Genomic DNA, 8,904 nt, shown 5'->3' with positions numbered 1-8,904 from the left:
AGCGGACTCCTCCTCTGAATCCATTTCCTTGCCAACAAACGCACATGCCTTGCCAGATGAGCTCTTCTTGTGTGATGAAGACTTTGAGGAAGACTTGGAAGAAGACTTTGAGTATTTCTTCTTCTTCTTGTCGTCAGAGTCATATTCCTTGCTCTTGTTCTTCTTTTTGTTCTCATTGTCCCACTGCGGACACTCAGAGATGAAGTGGCCAGTTTTCTTGCACTTGTGGCATGTTTTCTTCTTGTAGTCATGAGCAGAAGCTTCATCATTCCTTGAGCTTGATCGTGAAGACTTCCTGAAGCCTTTCTTCTTGGTGAATTTTTGGAACTTCTTCACAAGCATAGCAAGTTCCTTTCCAATGTCTTCAGGGTCATCAGAACTGCTGTCAGATTCTCTTCAGATGAGGAGACAGCTTTTGCCTTCAAGGCACGAGTTCGCCCATAGTTTGGACCATAGATATCTCTTTTCTCAGAAAGCTGAAACTCATGTGTGTTGAGCCTCTCAAGTATGTCAGACGGATCGAGTGTCTTGAAATCAGGACGTTCTTGAATCATCAGGGCTAGGGTGTCAAACGAGCTGTCAAGTAATCTCAGTAGTGTCTTGACGACTTCATGCTTGGTGATCTCAGTAGCGCCGATGGCTTGAAGCTCATTTGTGATGTCAGTGAGTCGATCAAACGTGAGCTGGACATTCTCATTGTCATTTCACTTGAAGCGGTTGAAGAGGTTGCGAAGGACACTGATTCTTTGATCTCTCTGGGTTGAGACGCCTTCGTTGACCTTGGAGAGCCAGTCCCAGACTAGCTTAGATGTTTCCAAAGCACTTACAAGGCCATACTCTCCTTTGGTCAGATGACCACAGATGATATTCTTGGCAGTAGAGTCCAGTTGAACGAACTTCTTGACATCAGCAGCAGTTACACCTTCTCCAGCCTTGGGAATGCCGTTCTTGACGACATACCATAGGTCGACGTCAATGGCTTCAAGATGCATGCGCATCTTATTCTTCCAGTAGGGATATTCAGTTCCATCGAAGACGGGGCACGCAGCGGAGACTTTAATTATCCCTGCAGTGGACATAGCTAAAACTCCAGGTGGTTAAACCGAATCACACAGAACAAGGGAGTACCTTGCTCTGATACCAATTGAAAGTGCGTTATATCGACTAGAGGGGGGTGAGTAGGCGATTTTTATGAAAGTCTTCAAAACGTGAAAGTTTCGAAGACAAACGATAGAAATAAACCTATAACCATGCAGCGGAAGGTAGACTACACTAGGTAAACCACAGTCATGTATTCAATGAAGTGAAAGCACAATGACTAATAGCAGCTAGGTAGTAAGGATCAGGTAGGAAGATATTAAGAAGCCAAACGGAACACGCAGTCACTCAGTGAAGACAAAAGATAGTGCAATCATACAATGACTTCATAAGGAACAACAGTAAGTAAAGGGAAGGGAAGGATGAAACCAGTGACTCGTTGAAGACAATGATTTGTTGGACCAGTTTCGGTTGCTGTGACAACTGTACGTATGGTTAGGGCGGCTAGGTATTTAAATCTGAGGACACACAGTCCCGGACACCCAGTCCTGAACACGCAGCTTAGGACACCCAGTCCTCACCGTATCCCCCTTGAGCTAAGGTCACACACACCTCGCCCAATCACTCTGGTAAGTCTTCATGGTAGACTCCCAAACCTTCACAGACTTTGTTCACCGGGGATCCACAATGTCTCTTGGACGCTCAGAACGCGACGCCTAACCGGCTAGAGGATTCACAGTCCTCAAGTGTAATAAGTCTTCAGATCACACAGACAAGAAGACTCAAGTGATGCCTAATTCTCTTTGGCTCTGGGTGGTTAGGGCTTTATCCTCACAAGGAATTCTCTCTCAAAGGCTTCGAGGTGGGTTGCTCTCAAACGACAAAAGCCGTACTCTAACTCTGAGCAGCCAACCATTTATGGTTGTAGGGGGTGGGCTATTTATAGCCACTAGGCAACCCAACCTGATTTGTCCGAAATGACCCTGGGTCACTAAGGAACTGACGCGTGTTCCAACGGTCAGATTTCAAACTCACACGGCAACTTTACTTGGGCTACAAGCAAAGCTGACTTGTCCGACTCTGGACAAGATTCGCTCTCATAGTCTTCACTCGAAGACATAGGTTTTGGTTAAGCATCACTTCAGTCATTCTGACTGGTTCTCTTGGACCCCACTTAACAGTATGGTGGTTCCTATGACTCAATAAAGAAGAAAAAGAACTACGAAAGATCTAAGTCTTCGAGCTCCATATGCTTCATGTCACGTCTTCTCATGTCATAGTCTTCAATGTGTATATCTTCATATACCACCTTTGCCATCGATGTCTTCATACATTTTTAGGGGCCATCTCTGGTAGGAAAACTGAATCAATGAGGGACTTCTACCTGTGTTATCCTGCAATTCTCACAAACATATTAGTCCCTCAACTAGGTTTGTCGTCAATACTCCAAAACCAACTAGGGGTGGCACTAGATGCACTTACAGAGTCGAACCACAAAGGAAGGCAACAAGCTTGTCGAAGATAGCAACAACTTGATAGTTGTTGTAATTCCAAGAGTGGTTGGGAACTCGACAAATTGCTATCTTCCGTAGAAGACAGTCACAATGATCGTATTTGAACGTGCGTACAATACCGGTGTGCTCAACCTCTGGGCAGTGTGATGAGATTTTTGGAAGTGGAACCCAGTCACAAGTGTAGACATTCACAAGTTCCCACTCGAAGTTGGACCCAATGTAAACAACCCAATCTCCATTTGCGCCCGCCCAAGCCTTGCCCTCAAGCAATGGCATCTTAACATCATACGTATCATTATCAAGGGGCATCAACTGGCACAGGGCGAGGCCTCCGTCGTGTCGGCGCCAGTCATCAGGGTCACGGCGAAGAAGATAGGGGAGATCAAACCGCTCCTTGACTCTTGGGTACTTTGTAATGATGTTATTAGTTGAGTCGAGAATGGGCTTGAACGAACCTGCCATGCTAGCCGAGCTGATGACGTCGCACCGATCAATGAGTTCCTCCACCACGTCATCTTTCAGATCGGGGCAAGAATAACGGGGTCGTTTTCGGCCTGTTCCCTCCATGGAGAAGATGATCGAACAATGGCAGAAGAAAGGGTGAAGGGCTGAAGGAAAATGGAGGAGGGAGAGGAAGAGCGTGCGACAGCAGTTCCAAATTGAGAGGGAAAGGCGAAGAGTCGGTGGACGGTCGCGAGTTTGCCACGGTTCACGAAGAGGAGCCCCGGCCTACACGTCCGCTCGGAAATACTCCTACTACTCGCCGTCGTTTGACTGATATATTGGAATGGGACCACATGTCAACAAAACATGGTGTGTAATTTCTCGTGCAAAATGCGATCTGGCCGCGTTGGCCCGAGGTGCCGCATTAGTTATCGACCTTTATTTTTTAATGGCGTGCCAATCAGTTTTGAAGCACGACTAACTAGTACTGTACACAGAGAAAATATAAACTACTCTACCACTACCCCACCTCCAGTACCAGTAGTATAAAAAAGATATATAGGTTGTAGCTTCAGCGCTTTCTTGCTAAGGGCTGCCCACTTGCTTCTCACACTACCACCCTCTCTCCAGATCTAAAAAAGACGGCCCCTCTCTCCCTCCTCACCGGTGGTCACATATCCGCCGGGGAAGAAAACGACGTGCAGCGTTGACGCACTCGTCGTCGGCGAGCGAGGTCACGCACTGACGGCAAGGCCGTCCTCTCAGACCTAGCGCCCGCGCGGGATGGCCTCTGTCCCCAAGCTCGCTGCCGTAGTGTGTGCGGAGGACGACGACCACGAGCAAAGCCACTTCCCGCCGACCCTCAGGTATGCTACCTCTTTTCGAGACATAACCTTGTTTTATTGCCCCATCTGCTACGTCGTTGCATGTGGATCTTTTTCCACTCCACCATCTTCCCAATTTGCTATCCTCTACTCTGCTGGCCATGCAAACGAAAACCATAATTTGCACTATTAAAGGAAACCCTACTTCATGCAGACTAATCCATGTCTGGGTTGAATAAGGAAAGGAAGGGAGACTGTACTGTCCAAGAGAGTAGGCATCGAACCCGCATCTAGGTTGAAAAGGGGAAAATCAGTAGCTAAGGAACGAGTCTCGTGTCTCTTGGTTGAAGAAGGGTAGAAAGGCATGACAACGCAATAGAGACTGACCAAGTCGATCGGTTTGTTGTCCTCGCATAGGAAAAAGGTGGCTAAAGAGAACAAAAATGGGACGTAATCCACATATGCTGCCTGGATATTTGTATCTCTGGGCAACCATACCTCCCTCACCACTCTGCGTCCATGGAGGTACATCGTACTGGTGCGCCCATTGTCCGAATGGGCCTCCCATGCTCTTATTGCCACTTTTTTGCTGTTAGTATAACGCCAACAGTCAAGTCAAGCAATGCTACTGCTAAAGTGATGCCACATTTAACTAATGCCGCTCTTAGTCTAATGCCACCCATAAATTTAAGCAATGCCATTTAATGTCACTGGATTATTTCAGGGTCAGCTGTTTATTGTGGATGTATTAAAGATTTTTCAGCTAAGGCATTCTAATGCTATTGCACAGCCAGTATGCCAACGATGAAACTTGTTACTACCTTCAGATTTTTAAACTGTTAATGCTTATAGATTACATACCTCACTTTCATGAGATAAGTTAATTTTTTTGTACAGTGTCACCAAAATGCCAAGGGGCTGATGTCATTTTATTTTGGTTAAACTGCACAGACAATTATGAAGACAAGAGGAAAGGTCAAGAGTGGGCACCTCCTCCTCCGGTTGTTCTCTTGAGGAGGTCTGTATGTTTGTCTCTAATGCCTATCGACTACATGCCTGACATCATGATGTAATGTTAAGTCATTTCCTTTTGTACAGTGTCACTGAATTTTCAAGGCAGTGATGGCATTTTATTTTAGTAGAACTGCACAAAATTTGCTTAAAAGAAGAGGAAAGGTCAGGAATGGCTCACTTTTCCAGAAAAAACTATGTATGCCTTCCTGACATCGGCCGCTGTTTCTTTATTTATTCCTTCAAACAGGTGGTTAGAAACAGTCTTGCTACCTTTTCCCATTAAGAAATTGGAATGCTTATATTTGTGAGTCTATGCTTCAACTAGTGCCACTTTTAGAGTAATCACACTTTCAATATCTATGCAAACAGGGATGCTCGATTTTTAGTGGAACTGCACAAAAAGTCCAACTGGTTCAACATTAGGAGCATGTTTTTTTCCAAACCTTTATATCCAATTGGTGGCACTATGAGCTGTTCATTACGAAGGTACATGGTTTGCTACTATCTTGCTACTCTTTTTGTACTGTCATTAGATAGTAATACTAGTGGTTTGCATGTGAATTTATTGGCAGGGTGGACCTACATTGGAGGTGCGGGACAGGATTCAATGATTGGATGCTCAATTTCGGTTGTATCGATTTCACCTCTTCCATTACTGCTAACATGGATATCCTTGGTCTGATGAAGAATTGGTGCTATATTTCTGCTCTGAACCAGCAAATCAATTCAGTATGAAATTGTCCAGGGCAAAACATAACTGTCTCAGATTGTACAGTGCAGAACATGACAGATGCTAAGCGGAAGAGACATGTTTAAACCGAAAATACAAGGTGTGGTATATGTTTACTAGCTGCTTGATATTTGTGCAGACAGAGATGTCTGCCCGTTGCTATTTGGCAAACAAACAAAGTGCCCGCAATTTTGGTTGAACTGCACAAGAGAATAGTATAGTCACTGCATGCAGTGCCATTTGAAAATAGACACAGAAAGATTGGATAGTCACTTCATGGACTGCAGAAAAGTAGTACTGTACTATTTATTGGCCAACACTAGGTGCTTCATTGCTTTGGTCTGATTATACAATGGGCATCATTTTGCCTAAGTTAAAGTTTGTATTCCGAAAATAGTCTCGCCGTGTGATCGAGAGAAGACCAAATCATATTGCAGTGGATGTTCCTCCATCATGTGTGGTTCATTCTCATGGTTCCAGCTGTTGGTGAAACCACTTACGTTTGCAAGAGGAATTGTAGACTTCACAAACAAATTTGTCTTTCAGTCTGTACTGAATGTTGGCCAAGAGAAGCATCCATGTTAGTAGGAAGAATAGATGTTTTTTCTAGATCTTTGCTTTTGGAGCTACATATTTGTATATGATCTGTGAATCATTGATGCATTAACATGTTGATCTTATGTATGGGAATCGTACTAGTTAGTTTTAGTTGCGATGCAAGATCCGAAGTGGCTGATCTTTGCTTTTGGAGCTACATATTCGTATATGATCTGCGAATCATTGAGATGCATTAAGAGTTACTTATTTCTGTTCGCTCAGTGTTTACAAGTTACTGATCGATCACTAGCTAGCCTACAAATGCGCTCCTGGCAGTTTTATTTGCGATGCAAGATGTGAAGTGGCAGTTTTTTGAATAAAATGCCTACCTCTGAAGAAACTAACAGGCTACACTATCGATCCTACACAGATAAAAATGCCTACCTCTGAAGAAACTGACAAGCTACACTATCGATCCTACACAGATAAATAGCGGATCACGCACGTACTACCTCCTTTTAGGTTTGCAAGGCTCAATTCAAGAAACGACCTACTCGATCCTACACGAATAAATAGCGGATCACGCACGTACTAGTACATCCTTTCCGGTTTGCAGGGCTTAATTGAAACCTCTCACCAACCAAGGTACTCCCTCCGTCCGGGATTTATTAGTCCCGTGAGCAAAGCAGCAAGACCAAGTCATGGCAATAATTAATGGCATGCAGAAGTTTAAGCCTAATTAATTCCAGCGATTTAAGTGGCTGCATGCGTGCCCTCGGCTGCGACTCGTTGCATGCTGCTTCACGTACTGCCTGCGAGCGATTCTGAGTGCCTCCATGCAGCCGGCCGTAATTAAGGCAGCTAACTGATGCAAAAAATGATACGCTCTAAATCCGTGGAATCATTATTGACAAGGAGGGAGATGATTCAAGTGCACTCGTTTGACCGCCATGCCGACGTGCGACCCAGACGGGACGGGACGACACAGTCATAATTTCAGTTTCTCTAGTTTTCCACGGCAAGCTGGCACGCTAAGCCATTATGCATTCAATTCCGATGACCGTCGTGCTACCTTCCGCCTATAAGTATTGTTTCCCGGCCTTCTCAGGTGCCACCGTGACCCAACTCGCCATATCCTCATAAGCCCCCACTGGCCCGACGTCGCTCGCCACGTCCGCCATGCCCCCGCTCGTCTGCGGTAGGTGACGCCGGAGGTGGTCACTGCCGGAACTAGTGTTCGGGTTTTCACCGGAAGGCAGACGGAGGGAGGAGGCATTCTATCTGTCTTTAGATGGCAATGCGGAGATCGAGGAGTTGTTGGAGCAAGACCGCATGGCGGAGGAGCAGGAGTTGTTGGAGCATGACTGCCTGGCGGATAAGCAGCGTATCGCCGATTTGCGCCGCCAGCGGGACATGGAGTAGCAGCGCACCGACGCTCTGAGTCACGAGCAGAGTGCCCGCAACTGGGCCGACTACGTGGAGGTCGGTGCCCGGCAAATAGCCCTGGAGGCTGTCGGGCACGCACGCGTTCGCGACGCCGATTTTTACTACCAGCTCGTCAAGTGGGTTTCCCGCTTGGAAGCCAAAGCTTCGGTGGACCACGCCGGCATGGAAAGGGCCAACGCGCGCGAGCAACGCGCCCTATCGCACCTCTGGCAAGTCCGAGGCGAGGCGGAGGACGCCGGTGCCGGCGTTTAGCATGGACAGCAGATGGCGGCCGGCATCGTCTAGTTAGCTAAGAGTAAGTTAGTACTTGTACGCTACTAGAGTGTTAGTGGGAGTAGATAGTTAGATTTGGCTATGATGGTTGTCAACGTGGAAGTTCAGTACTCTATATGTCGATCGGACCTGTTACTTTGCTCTGAATGTTGAACTTTCCGTTTGAATGTATGGAATGGGTTGTTATTTTTTTAAATGGGTTGTATTTGTCCTCCACGGTTTAGAGGCTGACTTGTGGGCCTAGCAAGTTGACGCGTACACAATCAGGAGATGATTGTACGTGGAGAGGATGACAGCAGGGACCCGCCAAGATCATGGCAGTACGCAAGCAAGTGCCTCCTTATTTCAAGCCAAAAAAATGGCCCCTCCTAGTGTATTTCTGACATCTGGGTCCCATGCCATTATCAACATAGTCAATAAACGAGAGAATTGCACAACGAGCGGCTGACACCAGGGACCCAGCAGCTCGCCTAGTTATTTTTGTTTTGGGTTAATTTGATAAATGCCACTCCAAATCTGGTGTATCCGAGAAATGCCACTGTAATTTCCAAACTTTGAAAAATGCCATTTCCTGCCATTTCTAGTGGCATTTTTCGAAGTCTGGAGTAGCGTTTTACAAAGTTTGCAAACTGCAGTGGCGTTTTTCAAAGTTTGCAAAAATTGCAGTGGCATTTTTCAAAGTTTGGAAATTGTAGTGGCATTTTTATGAATCGCCATAATTGGAGTGGCATTTATCTAATTTGTTTTTGAGACGGAAGCAGGGTGTCAACTGGGCTGTGCGGGACACTCCGGCCTGTCTAGACAGCCTTTTCTTTTATGTTTACCACAGACCAGCCCAGTAGTTTTTTTTCTTTCTGAAAATGGCTAGCCCGGTTCTTTTGTGATTTGTCAAGTAAGTCGCTTTATCAGGCCTGTTGGGCTGCAAATCTTTCAAGACGAGGAGAGCTTCATTTGGCTGGCCGAGAAAATGGCCTATTAGTAATGAGAAATGGGTTGTACATTTTTAAAACACATCAAACCAGCAATTATTTTCAAATATGTTTTTTTTCATTTCGAGATTTTAAATTGCATTGATTTTTATGCA

This window comes from Triticum aestivum, chromosome 2A (assembly GCF_018294505.1).
Source record: "Triticum aestivum cultivar Chinese Spring chromosome 2A, IWGSC CS RefSeq v2.1, whole genome shotgun sequence".
NCBI classification, from domain to species: Eukaryota; Viridiplantae; Streptophyta; class Magnoliopsida; order Poales; family Poaceae; genus Triticum; species Triticum aestivum.
Note: the sequence above shows the minus strand (reverse complement) of the source record.